This window comes from Giraffa tippelskirchi, chromosome 11, assembly GCF_054371585.1.
Source record: "Giraffa tippelskirchi isolate mGirTip1 chromosome 11, T2T-mGirTip1v1.2.pri, whole genome shotgun sequence".
Lineage (NCBI taxonomy): Eukaryota > Metazoa > Chordata > Mammalia > Artiodactyla > Giraffidae > Giraffa > Giraffa tippelskirchi.
Window position 1 is genome coordinate 133,383,898 of NC_137285.1, and position 27,165 is coordinate 133,411,062.

The 27,165-nt window shown below is 42.7% G+C and overlaps 2 long non-coding RNA genes across 2 annotated transcripts; one reads left to right on the plus strand and one right to left on the minus strand.

Annotated features, from left to right (window-relative positions):
- The first annotated feature begins 16,170 nt into the window (after positions 1–16,170).
- On the plus strand, positions 16,171–21,721 carry LOC145526906 (uncharacterized). Its single transcript, XR_014069291.1, has 4 exons — positions 16,171–16,419; positions 19,397–19,510; positions 20,456–20,607; positions 21,564–21,721. It is a non-coding gene; the product is annotated as an uncharacterized LOC145526906 (long non-coding RNA).
- On the minus strand, positions 20,253–21,627 carry LOC145526907 (uncharacterized). The gene is made up of 2 exons (XR_014069292.1): positions 21,545–21,627; positions 20,253–20,893 (listed from the first exon to the last, which is right to left on the minus strand). It is a non-coding gene; the product is annotated as an uncharacterized LOC145526907 (long non-coding RNA).
- Positions 21,722–27,165: the final 5,444 nt, after the last annotated feature.

The following is a 27,165-nucleotide window of genomic DNA, read 5'->3' on the forward strand; positions in this document are numbered from 1 at the left end:
ACTGTGCTAAGCTCTGTGCATCACCTTTTATCTTCACAAAACCTTCAGAAGTAGAGATGATCCCTCTCATGTTACAGAGGAAGAGACCGAGACCCATGGTGCTTAAGCAACTTGCCTAAAGTCACAAGCTAGCAAGTGACAGAGCCTGTACCTTCATCTCCACCTGGCTGCCTCCATTTTCTAATTTCTAGGATGCAGGAAAGTGAAATGTTATCTATTTAATGACCATGGAAAGCTAATATCCCTCTGAAAGTCTTCAAGGTACCCCAAGACTTACTTATTCACCTGTGGTATCTATCCCATCAGTAATTTTTTCTCTTGGTTTGTACAAACTGCTGTAGCAATCAAAATGCATGCATCCTATTGTTCTCTGATATTTAGATATTACAAACCTTGGATAGTTTTTAAACAAAGCAGCAAAATCCTTGCACAAATGAGTTCATTTCAGGAGGAAAAAAAATCTGTTGGCAAGGAATAAACCATAACTTGTCAAAGGCATGCATAATATTTTTTGCTAAATTCATGTTTTCCTTTGTCAGCCAACAGCTGAGCATTAAGCCTTTTGTAACATTCACTTTGGTGATTCACTAGCAATATCATTATGATATAATATCTTCTTTGCAATAAAGAATAATTTACAAATCTGGGGATGAAGATTTTAATGATGGTGTTTATAGGATATTGGCTCAAGTTTTTTTCTTGGTTAGATTCTTAAATCCTTTTAATAAAGTAAAATCAAAGGATTATGAAGTAAGTAATTTCGTTCTCTCTTGAACACCACTATTCCCCTCCCCACTGTGCGCAGTGTAGTGGCTGGGGAGCTGATTCTAGCTCCAGGGTTGGATTCTGAACAGTCCAAGCCAACTGCCAGGGGAACCCTTTGCCGTCTGGTTTAGGAGCTGTCATCTAACGCAATCAGATCATGGCATTCTCCTGGCCCCAAGAACCAGTACAACAATAGACATATGGTCTCACTGGGGCCAATAAGTTATATAGGCATCCAGAAAAAGTGTGTCCTTGCTCTTAGGAGATGGCTGCAGGAAAGCCAATCTCTGTGTGTGAATGTTGCCCTGCTTGGAGTTCAAGGCCTGGAATGATTGCTGTTATATCGATGCACGAACCAACACATTTTCTTATCACGGAAGCCACTTTGAGTTTTTATCACTGTAACCTAAGCATCCTACGTTAGTCAGCTCAGGCTGCCATAACAAAATACCATCGACTGGGTGGCTTGAACAACAGAAATTAGTTTTTTCACAGTTCTGAAGGCTGAGAAGTCCAAGATCAAGGTGCTGGCTGATTCACCTCCTGGTGAGGGTTCTCTTCCTGCCTTGCAGATGGCTGCCTTCTCATCCCCACATGGCGGAGAGTGGGATGGGGACAGGGGTGTAGCATGCTCTCAGGGGTCACTTTTTCTAAGGGCTCTAATCCCATCATGATAGTCCCCATTTTTATGACTTCATATAACATTAATTACTCCCCACAGGCTCCATACCATCATACTGAGGGTTAGGACTTCAAAGTATGAATGGAGGAGTGGAGACAAAAGCATTTAGTCCATAACACATCCTAAACAATACCAGCCACAACCATTTCTTTGACCTAACTCCCACATTATTGGGATAGTGTCTCAAAATATTTCAATAGAACCTTCTCTTCCAGGGTAAGGCCATCATCAACCATTCTACTCTATGGACTAGGAAACAGGCCCAAATTCTAAAGAGCAGATGAGCTAAAACTTGCCCAGAAATATGACCCCACTTAACTTTCAGCTTTCTTGCTTTCTGCATAAGAATGTCTAACTTCCAGTCATCCAGTATATCCAAATAGTGTTTCTAAACTATTGGCAGCCCACTCAGAAGAGTGTATGCATTGATCTCTGTTGATACAGCTGAGCCTAAATTGAGGTCCAAAGTCACACAACCTCCTACCCTGGGCCTGCTGACGGAAAGGAATTCTAATCCCGAAATCTTGCTTCAGGGGGCACACATAAGTCAGTTTTGTCTTTGTAGCACTTGATAGGGTTATCAGCCATAAAGGTATCTCCCTTTCTTTTATTTGGCAGTATGCATGGATCCAGGCATAATCCTTGTCTCCAGGTTTTCTGCAGGTCAATGTAGCCACGTGCCAAAATTCTTCCCAGTGGGATGTAAGGAGAAGTGATATGTGCAACTTTCAGATCAATCTTTACAAGGATGCTGTTAAAGTCTTCATAATTGTTCAATTTGAGTGAGGTAGATGCAAAAAGGCAAAACGGTTGTTTGAGGAGGCCTTACAAATAGCTGAGAAAAGAGGAGAAGCAAAAGGCAAAGGAGAAAAGGAAAGATATATCCATCTCAATGGAGAGTTCCAAAGAATAGCGAGGATTGATAAGAAAGCCTTTCTAAGTGATCAATGCAAAGAAATATAGAAAAACAATAGAATGGGAAAGACTAGAGAACTCTTCAACTTTTTAACTCTCCTGTTGAAAAGCAGAGACATTACTTTGCCAACAAAGGCCCATCTAGTCAAAGCTATGGTTTTTCCAGTAGTTATGTATGGATGTGAGAGTTGGACTCTAAAGAAGGCTGAGGACTGAAGAACTGATGCTTTAAAACTGTGGTGTTGGAGACTCTTGAGAGTCCCTTGGACTGCAAGCTGATCAAACCAGTCAATCCTAAAGGAAATCAATTGCGAACATTCATTGGAAGGACTGATGCTGAAGCTGAAGCTCCAATACTTTGGCCACCTGGTGCGAAGAGCTGACTCTTTGGAAAAGACTCTGATGCTGGGAAAGATTGAAGGCAGGAGGAGAAGGAGACAACAGAGGACGAAGCAGTTGGATGGTATCACTGACTCAATGGACATGAGTTTGAGCAAACTCCGGGAGATGGTGAAGGACAGGGGAGCCTGGCATGCTGCAGTCCATGGGGTCACAAAGAGTCGGACACGACTGAGTGACTGAACAATATACAGTTAAGTTTTTCTACTTTATGTATGTTTGAAATTTTTCAAAATTAATGTTTTAAAAGGAAATTGTTTATCTTCCACTTCTTTCTCTGCCCTGTTGGTGGGATGGAGAGGTGGCACTGAGCTAGCTTTGATACCTTGGCCCAGGGAGAGACCCTAGGGGGTGGTGAAGCAACCAGAGAGAAGAGACCTGGGCCCCTGGGACACCTTGAGAGCAGAGCCACCTCCTGAACCAACAATTGGTTTGAAATTCTGCAGAAGAGACAAAAATTTCCAAAATATTAATATTTTCTGGAATTCCCAGGTGGCGCTAGTGGTAAAGAACCCAGCTGCCAATGCAGGAGACTGTAAGAGACACGGGTTCAATCCCTGGGTCGGGAAGATCCCCTGGAGGAGGGCATAGCAATCCACTCCAGTATTCTTGCCTGGAGAATCTCATGTGGCGGGCTACAGTATCCACAGGATCACAAAAGGTCGGACACTACTGAAAACAACTTAGCTCACACAATACTTTCTATTTTTAAATGACACTGTTACTTAGGTCTCTATTAAAGCTGAAAGATGAATATCCTAACCAATCATTCTTCCAGCCTCACCCACCTAGTAGCACAAATCGAATTTTCTTGCAAATAATGTACGAATATCTTTTGTCCCCATTTACTGCTGCAGGATTGTGCCAATAGGATCCCTGAGACCCCCAGAAGCATCAGGCATGTGTACAAGCAAACAGGTCAGCTCCCCTGTCAGTCACCACATGTCATCTGCCGCTTCTTCCTGGTGCCCCCAACTCCTTCCACTGGATATGTCTCCCTCCAGCCCAGAGGAGGCACAGACCAGAGTCAAACAGGGTCCTGCTGCAAAATAGAAGAGAAAGCCCCCTTCCTTCCTGTGCGTTAAATTCTATGAGAGGCCCCATAGCAGTGCTGCTTGAGTAGTGCTCACCAGAGTGCTTACTTCCAGCCCTGCTGTCCTCCTTGGTTCTAAGGCTTGTATTCAATGGTGCACAGAGGACAAAGCCAGATAAAGAGCTCCCTCCAGGCTCTATATTGCACCTTCCCTCTGCTGACTCAGGCTCTGCCACTGGGTCAAGCTTGTCCTGTGCATTTTTTCTTCCCTAAGATGCATATTCCTTCTTCCCTCCCGGAGGCCACTCATTTCTCTTGCACAGAAATCTTTAGCAGAGCCCACCCTAGTTCACTAGACATACCCAGGACCTCTGCTTCTAAACAACAAAGAAACAAGGAAGATTGAGTGTTTTGCTCGTAGAAAGAAGAACAAGGAAGAATTAAAGAGGGTTTGCATGTTAAAAAACGGTGTTCCGGGACTGACTTCCCTGGGTGGTCCAGAGGTCCTGACTTCATCCTCAATGCAGGGATTGTGGGTTCAATCCCTGATGGGGGAGTTAAGATCCTATAAGCCTCACAGCCAAAACACCAACACATAAAACTGGGACAATGTTGTAGCAAATTCAAAAAAGACTTTTAAAATGATCTATATATGTAAAAAAAATGAATTTTAACTTTTTAAAAAAGGATGTTCCTTTGAATACCACCCCCTGGTAAAGTTTCAAGAAAAAAAAAATTCTGTGGTCAAATTACTTTGGAAAACACCAATATCCTAATTCCTCTTCTCTCACACCCGTTAGCCCTTTAGCGCATTAAAGGTTCCATAAGTCCTGCCATAAACCTTTTTATTTTTGTTTAATCCGTTATGCCTTGGGCCCATTTGACCAGGGAGCCTCCTCCCCACCCTCCAGCCCCTGCAACACAAACTAACGTTCTAGGAACACCCTGGGGAAAGTAGAGGTTGAAAGCTGGAGCCCTCACCCCCATCAACTTTCTGCATCGGGATTTGGAGGATAAGAGAGAGGGGTGAGTGTGCCAGCGTGTGTTATGCTGTCACTTGGGGGTGGCGACGGCTGCTTTCAGTAGCAGCTTTAACACAGCAGCTCTGAGTGGCATATCCCTCCAAGTGCAGAAGGACGGGAAACACGGAAATATTTCCCCTGCAGCATGCCAGGCTTCACTTCCAAGAAAGTTGCCAGGGTAAGCATTGGCACGGACAGCCCAGCAGACAGAATTGCTCCTTTTGGGAACTGAGGAATTCACACCCACTCGGAGTCTGGCTTGCGCACATGCCTCTCCCAGCTGGTCCCTATGAGGGAGTCTCGGCTTCCAAGAGTGTGTGATCTGCTGGGGAGATACAAGAATCTCAGAGACCCAGGGACACTGTCTTTGAAACAGTGCAAATCTCTGTTAAAGGCATTCCAGTTTAAGAATGAAAATCAAGCTTCTGGACCTCGGGGCTCTCACTGAAGAGGATGTTGAAGCCAGAAACTGCAGGTGGGTTGTGCAAGAAGAATTTCTGCAGCTCACATACCTAGAATTTGGCCATTAAATATGATCACTGCTACACAATAGAGGCACGGAGGCTTTCTGGTCAGAAAGAATAATGTGAAGAGCAAGGCAAAGGCTGGCAAAAGCAAGTGCTTTGTCCCCTGGGTGTAGTAGATTTCCTGAGACATGTGATTCTAGAGAAAGCTTAATTAAATTTAATGGACAAACCTCTCCGAGCTAGGAGGCAGTTTAATTGTGGTATTTCGGTTCTGGGTGGACAAAAATCAGTCTTCCTTGCCTCGCTGCTCTCTCCTTTAAACGAAACAAACTTCCTGATTAGCATCATAACTCTCAGGACTGCTGGTGTCCTCCTAGCTCTGATAACCTCCACGGGACACCTCAGGGGGCAACTCACTAGAGATGCTGGACACCAACCCCAAGTGATGGAGAGAGCTGCCCATGTGAAGGACAGCGGTGTCTTGACCATCTAGGTGCCTCCAGTGTCTGGCCCAGGGCCTTATGCAAAGGATATTTGATGAATGAATGAAAAGAAGGAAGGAAGAGTGGGAGGAAGGGACAGAAGGACAGAAAGAAAATAAATCAACAAAGAAGGGCTGTAGATAGAAAAAGGCATAGCCCAATGAGAGAGTGGAAAAGATTTGATATGTTTGCATAGAAGAGAGTACTAACCTCAATACTCATATTTTAATCAGATCATTTTTCTTCCCATCCCTTATTCACCCCCCACCTCCCACAATCGCTCCCCCCCCTTACTCTGGAGAAACTGACTTCAACCCCAGGTAGGCCTGATTAGCTGAGGCTAATTCCCTCCTCTTGCAAGTGATTGGTTCAGCAATGACAGTATGATTCACTGGGGTCAGTGGGCTACAAAATTTGCTAGGCATTTCTGGGAGTTTTCCTGTCGTAGGAGAGCCCCCAAAATGATTTTCTTTCCTCTTTTGAGGCTCAGAAAAATTGCTACCATCTTTCTACTGACCTGAGGATGAAGCCAACACAGGGAAGATAGTGCAGTGAAGAGAGTAACAGAAAGTAGATGCTACTGAACAAAATATACCTTGAAGCCCGTCTGACTCTTAGACTTCAATTTTGGGAGTCAATCAACAACTTTATCTTTCTGACCACTTTGAGTTGCATTTTCAGTTACCTACAGCTGAAAGTATCCTAACTGACATACCCTCAATGATGATTGCTCTTTGAAGCAAGCCAAAGAGCAAACTCTTTTCCAGCACAGGCTGGAAGTTAGGTGGGAAAAAAATGGAGGAGGCCAGAAATCTCAACCATATTAAGTGAACAGCAACTCCCATCCTAGGCCCAGTCTGGAGCACAGCAGGCCTTCTGAAGAATTTTCACTGGCCAGATTTCACCCTTTGTGCTTGCTACTCAAATCAAGAGACTTGAAAAAAGAAGATCTTCAAAGAGCCATACCTAACACAGTTTCTAATTGACTGTGTGACCTTTAGCAAGACACTTAACCTCACTGAACCTCAATCTGCCTCAATCCATGCCAAATGGATTAAATGAAGATTCCTATCTCATACAACTTCTCACGATCCTGGGAAGATCAAATGTAAAGTAATCCTGAAGGGCTGAAAAATCTCAATATAGATGTTATTATTTTCTTTATCTGATTGGTTTTTCATTTGTTACCTCCCTCGTCAGTCCCCTGGACAACACTAATGTCTGATAACTTAAGTCTGCGTTTAACTTCATCATACATTACTGATTCCAGTTCAAATTTTATATCTGTTATTTCTCTACCAGTCTACTTCCAAATGGATTTGGGGGGCTTATAATAGAAGGTCTTATACACTAGATCAATTAAATAAGAGTTCAAGGATAAGATCCAAGTAAGGAAGTAAAGAAAGTCTAAACAAAGAGCTACTATAATTGAGCCCCAAAATGTAGCTCTGAGCTTCCTGTTTTTAAAGCCAATATCATGCAATGCACCATACTAGACACTGAGAAAGCTACGAACATGAGTAAGACACGGTTTCTGCCCTCAAAGATCTTATAAGATAAAAAAAGGAAAAATCATCAATAATAATAGTAATATTAACATGAGGTATTATTAAATAACACAAGCCCTATTAATTATCATCTACAGAAAATTCATGGCAACAGTGAGAGCAGAGAGATTAATTCTAGCTCTGGGAAAAGACTTGATGGAAGAAAGGATATTTAAGCTGGACCTTAGGCGGGGTTGGAATCTGATCATTGGAGATGGGTGGCAGGGCAGAGTGAGATGAGCAAAGTCCCTGAATACATCATATTTAAGGAAAGGGAAGTAATGTACTTGGTCTGGAATGTACTAGGATGCATGCATTCATGTGTGCGTGTGTGCGTTTGTGCAAACATGCACACACATGTCCATATATGACCACTAGGCAGAGTAGGATATTAGTTTGGAGAGGGAGACTTTGGTCAGTCATAACAGTCCTGGAATACTGTGCTCAGGACTTTGAACTTTATTCTGTAGGAGATGAGGAAAAGTCACTGGAAGCTTTAGTAAAAAAAAGAAAAGTGACATGATCATAGTTGTTCTCCAAATAATACATTTTTGGTGGTGTTTTCCTCCCAGAGATCAAAATTGAAAGTGTGGCTCTGCTGTGAGCTGGTGTATTTCCATCAGAAACATATCCTTTCCCCGTGCCATTCAGTGTTCACCTGACAATTTTTCATTACATTGATTCTAAGCCAGTTATTCCCAGAGAAAAGACAGAAATTCATCATCTTTCCCTTTATGATTTTCTCCTCTGTCATCAAACACATCAGCGGGCATGAGTTTTATCATAATTCAAGTCCCACCTTCCGCCCACCTTAATTACATGCATTTCCACTTGATAATAATTCACTGGAGTATTAAAGATGATGGGGAAGTTAAGCTTCTGTTTGCCTTGGCAATCCTTTGGGGAGAGTTCCTATATTGGTGCACAGGATAGGAAAATATCTCACACTGCCTTTCCAGGAGCAAGAGACGTACTTCATGTCCTTGATGTCTCAGAATTTATCCACCCGATGCACCCACGGAATTCAGCATTAGAGCAGGCTTTAATGACCACTTGTTGGGATATAATGAAGGAAGAAGCACTGATGAGGGTTTTTTATAGCAACCGAAACCAAAAAAGTTGCCTTCCCTTCCCCAAACCATTAGCCTAACTCCAGTAATTTCCAATAAGAAATAAGTGAAATAAAATTTGTTGATTGATCGCTCAGAATTAGAATCCTAGGGTAAAATTCAAGTTTTCCCACTTTCTCCAAGAATATTTAGCCTACTGCCCCTTAACTGAATGCACTCTTGAACAGCCATCAAATTTTAAAGTTAAATAATGGTCTCTAAAAATGCTTCTCTTAAATGCAGATATGTGGGATCTAGAAATGGTATAGATAATCTTATTTGCAAAACAGAAATAGAGACACAGGCATAGAGAACAAATGTGTGGACACCAAGGAGGGAAAGGAGGCTGCAATGAATTAGGAGATTAGGATTGACATGTATACACTATTGACACTATGTATAAAATAGATAACTGATGAGAACTGACTGGGTAGCTCAGAGAAGTCTACTAAGTGCTCTGTGGTGACCTAAATGGGAAGGAAATTAAAAAAAGAGGGATATATGTATAGGTATAGCTGATTCACTTTGCTGTACAGTAGAAACTAACATAACATCATAAAGCAACTATACTCCAATTAAAATTAATTAAAAGTAAATAACAAATAAAAAGCCTTCTCTGATTCCTGCAGATTGAGTTAGAGATCTGCCCTTCCTCTGGGCACTTATGTAGTGTCTTGTGCATCTCCTTGTTCTATGGCTCATATGCTGTTATAATATCTAATATCTGAGTATTTATTATGCAGAATGAATTTTATATGTTTCATTTTATTCAGTTTTTCTCATGACCTTATGGGGTAGATACTATTATTATCCTCACTTTAGTGATGAGGAAGGTAAAATAAAGCATGGTTAAATGACTTGACCAAGATCATACAGCCAACATAAGTACTGGAAGTAGAGTTTGATCTCAGATGGTCTGACTCCAAGCCTCACTCTTACACTCTTTGATAGAATGTTATCATGATCTGTTTCTGTGTCTGCTGCCCTTCTGCTTCCTCCCTGAGCCCACTCCTGCTGGGACCTCAGCATGCCCATCGGCCTTTTCCACTCTCATACCCCTGTTGCCCAGCCCAGAGCACAACATATAGCAAATGGCAGGTGCTCAACCAATGAGAAGTAGCTCCATGGGGTAGCTCTTCCTGCCAGAGTCACTGGTTCATATGAAATCTCTATGCTAATTCTGGTTGAAGACGCATTACATCTCCAAGGAGAAAGAAGAGGAGTCCCTCATATATGTCTCTATTAACTCAGAAATTAAGCCACAGATATCACTTATCTATATCAGGTGACCCAACTGTGGGACAATTTCCAAGAAAAGATTGCAACGAGAAATTGAAAAAAATATTTATCTCACCTTTCTCCCAAATAAACATATCTCCAGTCAGATTGGACACGTGCAGTTTTACTTGATTTTGTAAATAAAGGGGACCTGTTTCTGAAACCAAGTCTGCAAAAGCAAGGATGACTCCTTTTCTCCTGCTCTGTGTCCCTTCACTGTTCTCCACCCAGCCAGCAGTGACTCGGGCTTGGGATCTGGCCCACTCACATGGGTTAATCTGAAGGAAAACGCTGGCCAGCACTTTCTTCCTGTTGTGCCTGGAGATTCTTGCCAAGTTGCACCCTAAGCTGGTGCCAGGGACCAGACATAATTTTGACACATGTACTGGGGCTTCGACACAGGCTGAGGTTTGAAGGAAACATCTGTAAGCTCAGAAGGCAACTGGCTTCTTGGATCTGGGGTAGAGGAAAGACAACAACTGCAGAACAGCATCTCCCAAAGAAGACAGCTAATGACACTGAGAGTCTCAGAAGTGCCATCAGCTGGGCAGAGTCTGGGCCCCACTGCCTCTCCTCAGGATGCCCAGGCACTTTCCTCACAGATGTGCTGCTCCCACAGTGAGGGTTTTATTGTCTCTTTGTGGTTGGCAGCAAACTATGTGATCATTTCAAAGATGAGAGCAGGATTCCTCTCAGAAAGAGAGGGGTGGTTCGCTCTCAAGGATGAGGTCCTCTGGGCAGGGCAGGAGTGCGCTGGGAAGGAGGGCAAAGAGTGAAGCCCACAGTGTGGTCTAAGTGAGAGACAGGAATTTGGGAGAGAGGAGCAAGTTGGATAAGGGAAGGGAGATGGAGATCAACAGAGCAACACAAATGGGTTTTCCTTCTAGAACTTCCCCATAGCAGGAACATGCCAAGGACTTTTAAGAACATTGTCCAAAGGTCGATTCTAAAGCTCCAGTACTTTGGCCACCTGATGCGAAGAGCCTACCCATTGGAAAAGACCCTGATGCTCGGAAAGATTGAGGGCAGGAGAAGAAAGGGGTGACAGAGGAGAAGATGGTTGGATGGCTTCCCTGACTCAATGGGCATAAGTTTGAGCAAACTCCAGCAGACGGTGAAGGATGGGGAAGGAAGCCTGGCATGCTGCAGTCCATGGGCCCGCAAAGAATTGGACACACCTAAGTAACTGAACAACAAATAGCCTCTGCTATTTGCAGAGGGTGAAGTCATTCCCTCCATTGCCTCACACCCTCAGGAGGCACTGGCTGCCTCTCAAGCCTTGAACCAGAAGCGCTCTGGGGAAGAAATTGAGATGATGCTTAATGGGGTGACCCAGAGCAGAAAAGAGGTGGTTTACATGAAAAGCAAAACAGAGAGGGGCAGTAGAATTTAGAAAAATCAGGGATTCAGATCAGAGGTGACTGGAAAACCCGAGTCACCCCAAGAACCATCCCCTGTTCTGTGTTTCCCCTCCAGAAGTTGAACAAGGCTTCGAGACAAAAAAATCTCAAAGGCCAGTGTGTCCCTGGCAGTCTGGATGATTTGGGAATATCCATGTAGCTGACATTTTAATTCAGCATGCATATCATAATATTTAATATTTAATATTCTTTAAAATGCTATGGTGATATTTTTTCCTTTTAAATATAATATAATTTTCCTGGGAACACAGCAATTTTGATGCCGTCTCTAGAGTTCCATAAACCCCAAGAGTGGATGAGTGGGAAGTGCATTTGTGTTGTTGGTTTTTTTCCCTCTAAAAGAAGATTCACTGTTTTTAAATACAAAACTCTTAGAAGAATTTTGGTTTGTTTCTGATTCTTTGGAACAGGGATTCACTGTTAGCGAATCACTACAAGTTGTGATGCATTCAGTGATTTACCAGTCAGCTTGAATCAATTCTGATTCATTTCACCTCTTTACTTGTGTGTGCAGTGCGGGGAACAGAGGGCATAAAGAGAGTGTTGATAAACAGAGCAGCCAGTGTTTCCATCTGGGAGAAATACTGCCACCACATAAACGTTCTGTCCTCAGTCCTCTCTGCCATGTGGCACGTTCTTGCCTTTTGATGCTTGTTTTGATGTTCTAATTTCTTTCTCTGCAGCCTACATTCTCCATGTGTTTGGGTGGAGATGTGTTTTAATGAAGAGATGCAAGGAAATACGGGGTTTGAGGAAGAAAGCAAACATCTGAAGTCTTTTCTTAGAGTTCAGATGTTCATCAAACTTGAAGATAAATGAAAAAAGACATGATTTTCAGCTGTGCCTTCCTTTCCCTCCAAGGCCCCTGACACACATGCGTGCATTCACATATATACGACGGTTCACTAGTAGGTTGCCACTAGGCTATTTGTAGACTTTTGATAACTGCGGGAACTCTGGTTAGTTGAGGTTGGGGCAGACAGGAGACAAGACACAAGAAGCATTTCAAAAACCATCTCACAATGTGATCATCAATGTGTAATATAAGCTGGGGGTTAGTTAAATAAAATGTGAAAGCCTTATTAATGACCCCTTGGGGCTGTCCAACATAGCATTTCATTTTCCTTTCCAAGGAGGCAGAGAGTAGGGCTAGCAAATAAATTATAGATGAAACCCCCATCATATGTTTATAAATACACTAACATTAGCATTTTACTTGCTCATAAATCTGCAGCAAACACTCAGGCACAAGATAGAAAGCCCTGTAAAACAATGATATATTCTTGGCTCTTGGGCATCAAGGAGCGGGGCCATTCGCTGCCGGGGCCGTTCTTCAAACACGCTCCCTCCGCTCCTGCCCCCCTCATTTAAAATCCATTTTAATTTAAAGATGCACAAGGCAGTGCTCGTGGTCCATTTAGTCATCCTAGTTATACATCATGGAGCAAGGAAAAGAAAATTGTTTCATCTAGAGATACGGTTCAATGTGGTCACCGCTGAACAGTGGAGTAATTACCATATCAGGCCCACTCAAAATGCACTCAGGGTGTTCTGTGACCTACCATTTGCTAATCTGCATAGTGAAGTATAGCTTCATAACTATAAATTGCTGACTTAATTAAAACCAGGACCTTTCTGTCATTTAATTACAGGGAGAAAGGTTATTGCTTAAATGCAATTTTCCAAATGTGATTTCTTAACAGTTATTAACTGCTTCACCATCATTTATTGTTTCAGATTTTTCAATTTGAAAATACTCCCCGTGACAGAAGTAATGACTTCATGAAAAACTCAATCTAGAGGGAGGCCAGCCAGCCCATTTGTTTCTCATAAGTGGAGCCGACAGGATACTGGAAAATGTCACTGAAGGACCCTGGGATGGCACTCACTCTCGGGGAGTAATTAAAACCCGGAAGGTTGTATCAGAAACAGGGAGAGGTTGTTTGCAGACATTTGAAATGTGGTCCCTCCCGTCCAGCCTAGCTGATGCGTGTCTTTGCCTCATAAAACGTGGTGGTGGTCAGGAGGTTGGGCTGGACTGGACCGAGGATGGCAAGGACCAGTGTGAGCCTCAAGGAGACCAAAGAGAGCCCTGGGGGTCAGGCAGCTAGTAGGCACTGATCTGAAAGTGGACGTGCTCCTCATAGCGTCCTAGCAGCTAGGACTTCTGCTGCTGTTGCTGCTGCTGCAAAATGAGAACCAGAAGTTTACATAGTGTAGATAGCCACGCAATGGAGAGAAGAGTTCCAGGTTTTCCTTTGTCTTTTGTGACTGTGTCTTCTCTTTTTCTCCGTGTTTTAAATAGGTAGCCTGAGGGTTACACAAGTAAAGCGAGTAAAGAGGGTGAAGTTGACCAACCTGGGTAATCTGGACAATTGAGCATTTTCAGAACACTTCTTCAAGAACAGGGTCTTTAGTTACCGTCTTAATGCTCATGTGCACTAAGTGGAGATTTGTGAAGCAGGTAAACTCAACCCTTCACTCCCTCTTGTACTTCATCCCCAGCAGAGGCACCAGGAATCTGGCTAAATCTGTTTTTTTCCCCTCGATTTCTGACAGCTCCACACTAGAAAGTTTACAAACCAAACATGCTTTCTGCCCGAAGGGACCTGACTGTCTTGTTCATCAGCTGAGAGCTCCCTTAAATTCTTTTACTTTAGAAGGGGGTTAAAGCTAAAATTGCTCTGATGAAGTAGTAAAATTTTATCCCATTTCTATATATTTCAGCCATTTCTCTTGGCCTGATTCATTGTGGCAGATACACAAAGCTGACTAATGAGGATTTCATAAAATCCTAATCAGATTATTAATAATCCTTTATGTTCTCCATCAGCACTGTACTTTGCAGTTTTCAAAGTATCTTCATACATTTTACCAATTTCAGTTCAATTAAGCTGACATTTTATTAATAGTATCATCTATATTTAAAAGGCATGGTTCCCACTCACATTCAATCAAAGGAAATCATTTGATCCTTAATCTAATATTATAAGGTAGCAACAAAGGTGCTTTAAACAAGGCTACACCACACCTTCCCCCACCATATACTTTTTTCTTTGCAAGAAACAGAACATACTCAAACTTGATCAAAGTGAGTAAAAGTGAAGTTGAGCATACACATTTAGAGGCCTCAAGGAATCCAAGGACAGCAATCAAAGTAGAAGTAGGCTTCAAATGAACTAGCATGGGAAAGCTGAGACCAGAGCTGTTTTCCCTCTAGCAGCCAGGTGGTCTCCATTTCTCTCTGGTTCTCTATCGGTTTCCGCTCCTACTTTTCTCTCTCCGATTCCCCTTCTTCCTCACGTCACACATGGTCCAACACGGCAGCCATCATGACTCCTCAGCTCTGCTTCATGCTTAGTAGTTCAGTCGTGTTCTTCTCTTTGTGACCCTTTGGACTGTAGCCCACCAGGCTTCTCTGTCCATGGGACTTTTCCACGTCTCCTGTGTCTCCTTCATTGCAGGTGGATTCTTCACCACTGAACCACTGGGGAAGTCCTCAGCTCCGCTGTGTACCACCAACCACCAACATCTGCCTCTCTTAGTCCAAATTTCTGGAAGAGGTAATCTTCTTGTCTGAATGTTTCCCCATGTAAAATATAACTTAATAGGTAGCTGGGCCTTTGGATAGGAAAAGCAATTATGTGTGTGTGTGTGTGTGTGTGTGTGTGTGTGTGGATACACAGCTCAAAAATTATGATCTTTATTTGAAAGCTAAGGAAAGTAAATCTCAGAGAGTTTAAGCAAGCTGGCAAGTTTCACACAGCATTTAGGCAACATCTATATTCTCTCCCAGTCAGTGCCTCTTTTCAGGGACTAGAAATAGTGAACTCATTGAAGTAACAGTTTACTATCATACATATATATACAACTATAAGTTTTGGTTATGTTTCACTTTACAGATTAACACTAACACTTTTCCTCTTAACAACTGACAAGAGTACAAATCTAAAGGAGAAATTCTGACCTTTTAAAGTGAGAAAATAAATTATTTCTTTTTGGTGCTTAATACAATTAAAGCTCTCATTTGTACCCTATTAGCCAATCTATTGATTATTAATATCACTTAGTCAGAAAGTTGGTGGAGGAAGTAACAATGACTAATACACATTCAAGATTTTCATTTGGATGCTGAACACTACATTTGTTAATACACCAAACAAACAACAGAGACAGACTCATTTCATTCTTGCTATGATTGCTTTATGTGGCAGCCTTACATTTTGGTCTAAAAATCTGATTCTATCTTGGGTGGAATCCAAAAGTGCCCCAGATGATTTGCTTTGAATCTGGGCAGAGGAAACAACTCAAAACCCCTTCCCACTATCATCACCACCACCAGCAATGAGGCAGGTGGTTTTAGAAAAACATTGCCCTACATTTTATGAAATGACTGGTTATTGTAAAACATCATCCATGATGGAATGTGAGATATAAAAAGAGGCAAGGGAAGACCATTCCTGGACATGGGAGCTACTGGTTTTTTTGTTTGTTTGTTTTGCTTTGTGTTAGTGGGCACCTCACTTTGGGTCATCACACTGCGGCTTTATAGCAGCAACCACAACCACTGTAAGTCACAAGCCAAGCCTCACACATATAAATCATTTCTGTGCAGATCCTACAACTTCAAGATCATTTGCTCACTCAAACCTGCTGCACTTGGACAGCTACACTGATTCTGAACTTTTCCCCCCACGTGTCAGTCTGGTGTGTTTGTGTGTTTTGTTGTTGTCGTTGTAATAGCTCTATTGAGGTATTACTCACAGACTTATTCACCCACTTAAAAGTCGATCACTTTTAGTATACTCACAGAATTAGTCAACCATTACAACAATCCATTTTAGAACATTTTCACCCCCTAAAAAGAAACTTTGTACCCCTTAGCAATAATCCTCCTGCTCCCCTCATTCCAGTTCAGTTCAGTTCAGTCGCTTAGTCATGTCCGACTCTTTGTGACCTCATAGACTGCAGCATGCCAGGCCTCCCTGTCCATCACCAACTTCTGGAGTTTACTCAAACTCATGTCCGCTGAGTTGGCGATTCCATCCAACCATCTCATCCTCTGTCGTCCCTTTCTCCTCCTGCCTTCAATCTTTCCCAGCATCAGGGTCTTTTCAAATGAGTCAGCTCTTTGCATCAGGTGGCCAAAGTATTGGAGCTTCAGTTTCAACATCAGTCCTTTCAATGAATATTCAGGACTGATTTCCCTTAGGATGGGTTGGTTGGATGCCTCATCCCAGGCAACCACAAATTTACTTTCTATCTCTAAGGATTTGCCTATGCTGAACATTTCATATAAGTGTAACAATATAATATATCCTCTTTTATAATGGTTTCATATAGCATAATGCTCTCCAGTACATCCATGCTGTAGCATGTATCAGCTCTTCATTTCTTTTTAGGGCTGAATAGTATACCACTGTATGAACATACCACTCTTAATCCATTCATCAGTTGATGAACATTGGGCTGTTTCTATATTTGGGCTGTTATAAATACTACTAGGAACATTTGTGTGCAAGATTTTATATGAATATATGTTCTCAATACTCTTGAGTATATATCTAGGAATGAGAGGGATTACATTAAAAATACACAATAAAATGTCTTGAGGTTGCTTTTCTCTAACTTCCTTCTTCTTTCATTCTATATCTCACCTATACAGCAGAACCCTCCGAAGTTTCCCCTTCCCTCACTCTTGAGTGCATGTGATAACTCTTTGTGACCCTATGGACTGTAGCCCACCAGGCTTCCCTGTCCATAGGATTCTCCAGGTAAGAACACTGGAGTAGGTTGCCATGCCCTCCTCTAGGGGATCTTCCTGACCCAGGGATCAAACCTGTGTCTCTTGCGTCTCCTTCATTGACAGGCAGTTTCTTTACCATTAGCGCCACCTGGGAAGCCCTCACTTAAGCATTCCCAAAGACTGCCTAAAACTCACAGCTCAAAGAGGCTCTTTCTTTCCCTTCACAGTATCTATTCTATTCTATTCTACTGTATTCTATTCGCTTTTCCTTATCTATTCTCTTCCTCCGAGCTGTAGTTTTCTGTCTTTCCAATTGAAACATTGCTGCTTTGCTGGTTTCTACATGTTTCCTACCACTCTCCTTTATCTGCATTAACATAGCAAAAAACTAGGGCTTGTGGCTGCTCAAAGATGCATATGTGAGGACGCGCATTTGTATGGTGAGTGCTGCTGCTGGGGGTGCAGGAAGAGGTGGGGGGTGGCAAGTGAACAAAAACACTACAGATACTATAATTAGGCTGCTTCAAGCCACTGTTAACATTGGGATGTCTCTAAACACAACCCCAATTCTGAGGAAAACAATCTTGAAAAAGTTCAAGGACCACTGAGGGGGAGAAGAGCATAGCATGACCTCCAGCTGTTGCTTGCTCATCCTTCAGGCACGTCTGACTCTTTGTGACCCTATGGACTGTAGCCTGCCAGGGTCCTCCTCTGCCAGAGGGATTTTTCAGGTAAGAATACTGGAGTGGGTTGCCATGCCCTTCTCCAGGGGATCTTCCTGACCCAGGGATCGAAGCCAGGTTTCCTGCACTGCAGGGAGATTTTTTACCACTGAGCCACCTGGGAAGCCCAACATGACCTCCAGCCAGGGACCTAATGATGATTCTCTCCATTCATTTTTCTCGGCAGATCCAACTAAGCGTGACAGCTGCTTCCTGTGTATTTCTTCTACACGTTTCCCCAAATCTCTGAATTCTTATGTGTGAATGTCTTGTATCCTAAAATAGTGATGTTGGGCTAAGGCATCTCTTTCATCTGAGCAGCCAATGATTCTGTGAAATCTGTGTTCTTGACAGATAAGTGCTTTACAAGGAGAAATTCATACGCTGAATGAGCTGAATGGTAGCGCTGTGCCTTTCCTGTGTCACTAGCAGGTAAATCCTAAGTCTTCTGCCTAGGCAAGGGAGAGAGGTACCAGGGAGATACCAGATCTGCTATCTCAGGCAACACCTAATGCTTTTTCTTTGGGAAGATGACGCTAAGATTTTCATCTGCCCAACATCTCTTACCTGTGTAAGTCCTTCTAGTGATGTAGTGACTGAACAGAAGTGGCCAAGTGACTCGAGGCCAATCAGAGTGAATTTATGGGAATTTTTCTCAAATATAAGCTGGGAAGAAACAGCTTTTTCATCTTTGGCAGCAAGCTGTCAGAATGTTAGCCTGGAGCAGCCCAAGGTCATGTGTCCTGTCATTTGGAGAATCTGGTCTGGAGAGTAAAGGCAGCATTTAGAGAGAAGCAAAAAAGCAAAGACAGCTCATGCTCTAGGCAGTGGAGGTCCTGGAACCGGGCTTCCCTGAGCTCAGATCCACTCTACTTCTTCCACAGATTGACTCTGAACTAATGCGCTTCACTTCTTTGCTTAAGCCTATCCCAAACTGCAGTGTCTCAGACAGTAAAGAATCTGCCCACAATGTGAGAGACCCAGATTCAATCCCTGGGTCAGTAAGATCCCCTGGAGAAGGGAATGGCAACCCATTCCAGTATTATTGACTGGAGAATCCCATGGACAGAGAAGCCTGGCAGGCTATATAGTCCCTGGGGTTACAAAGCGTCGGACACCACTAAGCAACAAACACTTTTGCTTTCATGTCACTTGCATCCAAAGAGCCTTGATATTTGGGGAAAGCACAAGGAGTCAGCAGTTTGCATGTGCAAAGGGGTCTGAGGATCGGGAGACACACTCTTTTCTCTTCTATTTGCTTGGAGGGTGTTCCTATAGATCTTTACTCCTGTCTTGACTTTCTCTGGGTGTTTGAATAAAATATTGAATGATTTCCTATCTTCCATCTCTGCAACTTATGCCTGGTTGTACTGGGGCAGGTCTTCCATGCATCATTCATTGGCCATGCACCTTGATCAGAGATTCCTTTGTCTACAAGTTTGAGGGAATCTGTAACTGCCATGAAATGTAGATTCAGACTGCTTCCCTTGACTTTCTGACAGTGTCCTTTAGTATTTGTCTATCGTGTTATTATACATTAACCACAAGTTAGACTATCAGTTTAAAGAAGGCAGAGATTGCAGAACGACTTTTGAAGACCAGGTGATTTGACAGTTCAAAGACATTCGCAGGCGTGTTTGTAGCCTTTTGAAACATCTATCCACATAGTGTTGTTTTGAACTTTTCTATGCCAAAACTCCTTAATCTAAGAAATTATTTATTTTTTAACAAGAAGATGCTAAATCCTCTTGTTTTTAAGGAAAAGTGCAGAACCTAAACATCCACTTTCTTTTCCCCCTGAATTTCAGTGGCATGAGATAAGGCTTGGGCAAGTTTCTCTACCACCAACCATGCCTATGCCACTGGGACAAGATAGGAAACGGGTTCAAGCTATCCCAGTGTCTCCACATTGAACTTGGAAGGTGACTATAGCCACACTCCACACCATTCTACATTATTTGGGTGAGTCTGCACCATCCTCCAAAGTTCCTTGAAGGTCAAAAACCTGTATTCATACAGCTCAATTCTGAGGAGAGAACCTGGAACCAGAAGACATTCAATAATATTAATGATGGCTAATATTTTTTTTTTAACTTTATTTTGTATTGGGGTATAGCCGATTAACAATGTTGTGATTGTTTCAGGTCAACAGTGAACAGTAAAGGGACTCAGCCAAACATATTCATGTGTGCGTTCTCCCCTCAAATCACCTCCTATCCAGGCTGCCATATAACATTGAGCAGAGTTCCATGTGCCATACTGTATGTCCTTGCTGTTTATCCATTTTAAATATAGCAGCGCGTACATGTCCATCCCGAACTCCCTATATCTTTATTTTTTAAATATTTATTTATTTGCCCGCACTGAGTTTTAGTTTTGGTATGTGTGATCCTTAGCTGTGGATGTCAGATCTAGTTTCCTAACCAGAGATCAAACCCAGGCCTCCAGCATGGGAGTACAGAGGCTTAGCCACTGGACCACCAGGAAGTCTCTAATGGCCTTCTTCCCCTTGAGTTGTTGAATCCATCTCTGCCTTAGAATCTTTGCACTAAACATTCTTCTTCCTCCCTTGGCTCCTCCATAACACAGGTCTTCAGCTCAAATGTCACCTCCCCAAAGGAACCTTCTAGACTACATAACAGACCACCTCCAAAGAATGGCTTAAAACAGTAATATTCATTTACTTGGCTTAGGATCTGAGGGGCTGGGGGCTTGGCTTGGTAGTTCTCACACTGGTCTCTCAGATGGTCACTGTCCAATGGGCACATTGAAAGCACTCTCCTTCTGCTTCTGTGCGGGGCCAAAAAACTCAACAAGCCAGGAGCCAGCGTTGCTGGCTGCTCCTTCTCTGTGTGGTCCCTCTGCAGATTCTCTCCACGTGGTGGCCTCATGGAAGCTTGACTTCTTACATTTAACTGAAGATGCCCAGGGTGCGTGTTCCAAGAAAACCCAGCAGAAGCTGTGTGGAGCATCCCTTCTGTACCTTTCATCCTTCCAGGCCATCACGGAAGCCACCAAGGTATAAGGGGAAGGGACCTAGAAGCCACCTCATAATGGGAGGGGTGTCAAAGAATTTGTGGACTTGTTTTAAAACTGCCTCATACCACAGATGAAATAGGCTCCCAAGCCCTCCATTACCTCACTCTCTTAAAATTCTTAGCATAGTATGCAGTGATAGCTGATATCTTTTCCTATTGGTTTGCTATTTCTCTAACCCACAGAAGAATGCAAATTGTGGGAATAGGGGCCTAGTGTGTCTTATTCATCACTGTAACCCCTGTATTGACTGGAGCAGTGCCTGGCACCTGAAAGAAAAAGTGAAAGTGTTAGTCGCTCAGTTGTGTCAGACTCTTTGCAACCCCATGGACCATAGACCACGAGGCTCCTCAATCCATGGGATTTCCCAGGCAAGAACACTGGAGTTTTGGTTGCCATTCCCTTCTCCTGGGAATCTTCCCAACCCAGGGATCAAACCCAGGTCTCTTACACTGCACACAGATTCTTTACCATCTGAGCCACCAGGGATCCCCAGCATTTAGTAGACAATAAATACATATCAAAAGAGCAAATGAATGCAAGATAAATGCTAAGGGCTGTTTTGAAGTAGATATCTCATCAAGATTGACATTTCTGGGCTTCATTTTGGATGAAGATGGTCCCTCTTCTCCTTTTCTACTCTCTCCTCTTCACCTCCCTCCCTCCTCTTGTACAAAATAGTTACAAAACCCTGATAAGACTGTATTGGATCCACTGGAGCCAGCTTTCACTACTGCATTTTAACAAGCACACTCAAAAACGATAACTTCATCCTTTGGATATGAATATCCTTCAGATATTATACATCCCTGCACCCTGCTTGTTTTACAAATCATGGATTGGCTTGGATCTTTTTTTTTTTTTTTTTTGCTTCCTGGATTTTTTGGTTTTGCTTTTTTCTAAGCTAATTATCCTGAGACCTGGTCTGTTTCCATTCAGAGGAATTCATCAGTCTACCCTTTGCAACATCTTGGTCCCGGAGATTCAGCTAGAGACTTCACAAGCTTGAACATTCTAACTATATGTCATTGGCACCATTGTCTCTTGTCACAATCCTAATTCTATGTTCTGATAATAAAACTTCATTAGTGTCTGCATCTCCTTTCCCTTACCTTTGAAATACTGTCTTCGGCTGAAACGACAAGCGATGCTCTGCGTCACATCAGTTGGCTGTCTGACAGCCTTTGTGAGTGAGCTAAACTGTGAGAAAATGAACATTTCTGACAATTTCCATTATCATCAAATGGAGATATTTACTTGTACAAATATTAAAGGTTATTTAAAGATGTAAACTGACTTCATTTCATTAGAGGTTTGTATAAGGTAATAATTTAAAACAACTACCCAGACTCATTTGAATAAATTACTGATTCACTTTCTGAAAGAAAAATGCCACTTCTCCAGGCTGTGTTTTTAACTGCTTGCAATGGTAGAAGATGAAAACAAAAACCTATTAATATTTCAGAACAAGAAATGTTCATGTTCTCTTATTATTTAACATGAATCAGACAATGGGTTATTGTTCTGGAAACCAGATGAGACGGTGACATCAAAATGGGTCTTCAAAAGAGGATAGTAAAGAAGTAGAGACTGTGGCTATATCCTCCTGAATTTCAGTTCTAGGAATTTACCCTAGTAAAAAATTAGGATATGTACAAATACTTATCTACAGGGATGTTCATCCCAGTGTTATTTATAATGGGAAGAAAGGAAGGAAGGAAAATGTATCCAAGACTATACATTAGAGTGCATATGATAGACTGGAGCACAAATGATTAAAAATGTTATTGAAAGAAGAATTCCTAATGACTTATGAAGATGTCCACTATATAAAAAGATGTAAAGGGAAGCTACAAAGAATATATATCTTACAATAGCATTTATGAAAAGATAAACATCTATATTTTCATTGAAAAAAATGAAATAGATCAAAACGATAACTTGATAGTAGAACTATTGTTGATTTTCATTCTTGTGCTTTTATAATAAGAAAAACACCAGCATAAGTGAGTGTTAGTTGCTCAGTCGTGTCCAGCTGTTTGCGACCCCATAAACTATAGCCTGCCAGGCTCCTCTGTCTGTGGAAGTCTCCAGGTAATAATACTGGTGTGGGTTGCCATTTCCTTCTCCAGAGAATCTTCCCAATCCAGGGATCAAACCCAGGTCTCTTGTACTGCAGGCAGATTCTTTATCATCTGAGCCACCAGGGAAGCCCAAAGAGAAAAACACCAGTAATCCAGTATTATTCAATCATTTGTAAGTCATGTTGGAGGCATCATGATTCTTGCTTCGCTGTATCAGGTGCTGTTTCCTTCGAGGACAGTAGATAACACCCCTGGGTGACTGTGCGCATTAATGCTAGTGATGTGGGTATCAGCTAAAGGAGACACGGAGGAAGTTGGTCTGATATCTCACAGGAGGTTCTTAATGCTTCCAGGACTTGGCAACTTAATGTATTCTTTTCCAGCTATGACCTTCAATATAAACAAGTAAAATATTAAAGTGCTTCTTACAAAACTTTCAGAAGACCTTGTCTTTTTAAAGAGTGAATTGGTAAGGATTAGCTCAGCCTACGTATCACAATTCTTCCCTACCTCTCAGCCCCCACCCTCCCCCAGAAAACCCAATGGTCACTTTCTCACTTTTAGGCAGTCCAGGGAGGGTAAACCATTCTGAAGGTTCGGGTTTTCAGTGACGTCTGTCTTATTGCTTTACTATCCTCCATACATTGATTCCGCCTTATAGTCTAAGCTCCAGCCATGACAAAACATTCCATGGAGTAGGAAGGCAGAAGAGGAAATGGGGTGGGGGTGCTCCAAGTCTAAAAATCATGGGCAAGACTCCTGTTACACTGAGTTGGCAGAACTTGGGCACACAGCTACTGCAGGGGAGTGCTATGGGAATATGAGAAATAGTCTTTATTCTATTCAGCTCAACTACAAGTTAGGGGTTGATTTTTAAAGAAAAAACAGAAAACAGGTACTGGAGTAATAGTGCATGCATGCGTACTCAGTCATGTCCTGCTCTTCGTGACCCCATGGACTGTAGCCTGTCAGGCTCCTCTGTTCATGGAATTTTCCAGGCAAGAATACTGGAGTGGGTTGCCATTTCCTACTCCAGAGAATCTTCCCAACCCAGGGATCAAGGTCTCCTGCTTTGGCAGGTGGATTCTTTACTAGCACCACCTGGGAAGTCCACTCCCCCAAAAATGGCATACATGTAGACATCCCGGGATATCATTAGGCAGAGAACACAAATCAAGTGTAATTTTTTTCAACATTTTTTACATTCATTCAACCCAGAAAGCATTCCCTGGTGCTTGTGTTTATTTGAAAATAGTCTGTATGCTGCAGAATTCCGAGATTCGGTCTCTGGGGAAGAAATAAAACAGCTGCAGCAAATAAAGCAGATGGGAATTAAGAATGCTGGAGAGTCTCCAAAATATGATCCCATTGTCCACTAAGTGCCAACTCTACAAAGAATGTGTGCTCCAAAATAGAAACTTTATGAAACTTTGAAGCATTTGATTAATGTAAAGTTTCATGAATAATGCAAGGCTGTGCACCACGGCTGATGTGAAGCACAGAGAGGAGAAAGATTAGCACGTTCATCTTGACTTAAAAAAATTAAGAAAAATTCACAGAGAGAACTCAGGCATTTGGGGGTGATAGGTGTGACTATTAAAATGACTGCTGCTAACATGATCCTCAAGGGAGCCTCAGAGCAAACACCAGCCAGCTTGCCAAGAAGATCCCCTCCAGAGGGTAAGCACAGTCTTCCCCGCTAGAGGCTCCCCACATCCAGCCTTGTATGCCACTGGGAAGGACACTCAGGGCGGGTCATGCATTTGTGACTGCAGGCAGGCCCCAAAGACTCTTCTTTGCCCTAAAATATCTTTCCCATCTACAGGTTGCTGAAAATAGACATTCCTCCATTAATCATTCTCTCCTTTATATCAATGTATTATCTCCTGCATATGCACAGATCTCTGGAAGGGATTGCACACACATGTTGTTCCAAGACATTCAAACTTTCTACTCTGCCTCTGAAATGTCTTTTACAATTTTTTAAAAAGTTTGGCCCCGCCAGGTCTTAGTTGCAGCATGTGGGATCTTTTTTAGTTGTGGCATGTGGGATCTAGCTCCTCAACCAGGGATTGAACCCAGGCCTTCTACACTGGGAGCATGGAGCCACAGGACCACCCTGTGGCTGGTCCAGTGAAAAGTCCCTCTTTTACAAATTTTATTATAAAATAGCCCCACCTGCAAACTCCCAGAGATGGTGACGGACAAGGAAGCCTGGCATGCTGCAGCCCATGGGGTCACAAAGAGTTGGACACGACTAAACAACAATTATAAACTATTTCAGATTTACAAAAGTCAAATAATCACCCATCATCTGTCTTAATATATAAAGTATTACCAATGGAGTGGAGGCCCCTTTGACCTCTTCCCTAATCACAACCTATTCCTAGCCCCTAGAAGTAACTACCATCTTGAATATAATGTGGTGCACCATTCTCAAGCATGGGATGTCACATGAATGGATAATCTGCCACTAAGCCCACACATCCTGTCCTTCTACTGGATCAGGCCATTATCACTTTTAACCAAAGCTTTCATTCAGCACACCCTGAGTACCTACTATGGTGCCAGGCACCATAACAACAGTATCCTATTCCAGGGTCTCCCTCCATCCATTTCATCTCCCATATTTCAGTCACAGTGTTGTATTCCTGCTTAAGAACTTTGTGTCTTTCTACTACCTGTATGATAAAGTTTGGCCTCCTTAGTACAGCATCCAGTGTCATGTGGCGACATTGCTAGGGCCCCTGTCAGAGCCTTGGAAGGGTTAGGGTAAGGATTAAGGTGGACACACGGGCTTCCAAGTGGCGCTAGTGGTAAAGAACCTGCCTGCCAATGCAGGAGACGTAAGAGACACAGGTTTGATCCCTGGGTCAGGAAGGTCCACTGGAGGAGGGCATGGCAACCCACTCCAGTATTCTTGCCTGGAGAATCCCATGTTCAGAGGAGCCTGGCCGGCTATGGTCCCTGGGATCACAAAGAGTCAGACACGACTGAAGTGACTTAGCAACAGCAGTTGCAGGGTTATTATTAGCCTCAAGCAAACAGGCCTCTGTAGGCATTTGCATGGCTGCAGTAAAAGATTTCTCGTGTGTCTTCTCATTCTTAGTAGAAGGAATTTATCAGACGTGTTAAAATCCCAGCTCTACTGCTTGCCAGACCTTAGGCAAGTTACTTCACCTCTTTGAGTTTCTATTTCCTATTGGGGATAAAATCACCTATGGAAGAGACTGCTACCTAATTGCCAAAGTCCCCTTTGCCTTTCTTCTGTAGTTTTGGAATCATAGCTAGGACACTGCTAACCAACTGCTTCCTGTGGAATTTGATCTTACTCTCTTATGAATGAATACATTAACTTGATACTGTTTAATTGATGCTGATAGAAGACATGAGACTCCTAGGTCAGAGACAAAGGATTTTCTTACTCATGATACAGCAGGTGCATGAGCATATTTGCATCAGTTTCTCTTGCCCCCGGGTCTCATGGGAATATTGAGGTTTACCGGGATGGATGTTATGCACCCAGTGGGTTTGTGTGACAACTGAGGAAGACTAAGCTTGGGAAAGCCTAGGGAATAAGCAAGCCTGATCCCTGTCGCTAGCAGTGTATGTGTTTGTGTGTGTGGAATGGGTAGATACTTTTTCATTTCTTACGTTTATTGTCTGCATGAAAGTATGGCCTGAAAAATGACTTGGAAAAAGAGCAGCAAGGGCCTTTCAGTCTTGACGCACCCAGCAAGATGTATAAGAACACAAGAGACCCAACCAGTATTCCTAACAGCTCTCTTTTGAGATCAGATGTGACTGTGTGACTTAGTTCTCTGAAACAGAATATAAAAGGGGAAGATGTGAGTGCCTTCCAGGGTGACACCTGAAGACCAGGCCATTCCTCACCTACTCCCTCATTCCCCTTCCTATTGGCCAGTGATTGGAATGGTGATGTTACTAGAGATCTCAGAAGCCAAGTATTGAAGGAGGTAGACTGCCATCAGCCTGAGTCCCTGAATGACTGGGTGCAGGAGAGGTGCCCATCATCTTAGAACACTTACCTTAAATGGTCATGTGAAAAAAAGATAAACTTTTTATTCTGTAAGCCATCTAGAGAGTTAATTTGTTAGAGTGACCCACTTATCCTTCACTAATACAACATCTAACTGAGAAGGGTTATGAGGATTAAGTAAAATTCCAAAGGTTAACATTTATGCAGAGCTACTGCCTTGCCTGGTGCCTCAGATGGTGAAGAATCTGCCTGCAATGCAAGAGACTTGGGTTTGATCCCTGGATCAGGAAGATACCCTGGAGAAGGGAATGGCAACTCACTCCAGTATTCTTCCATGGACAGAGGAACCTGGTGGTCTACATAATCCACGGGGTCGCATGGGGTCACAAAGAGTCGCATACAACTGAGCGACTAACACTTTCCCTTTCATGACTGTGTACAGTGCCCTATGCTTACA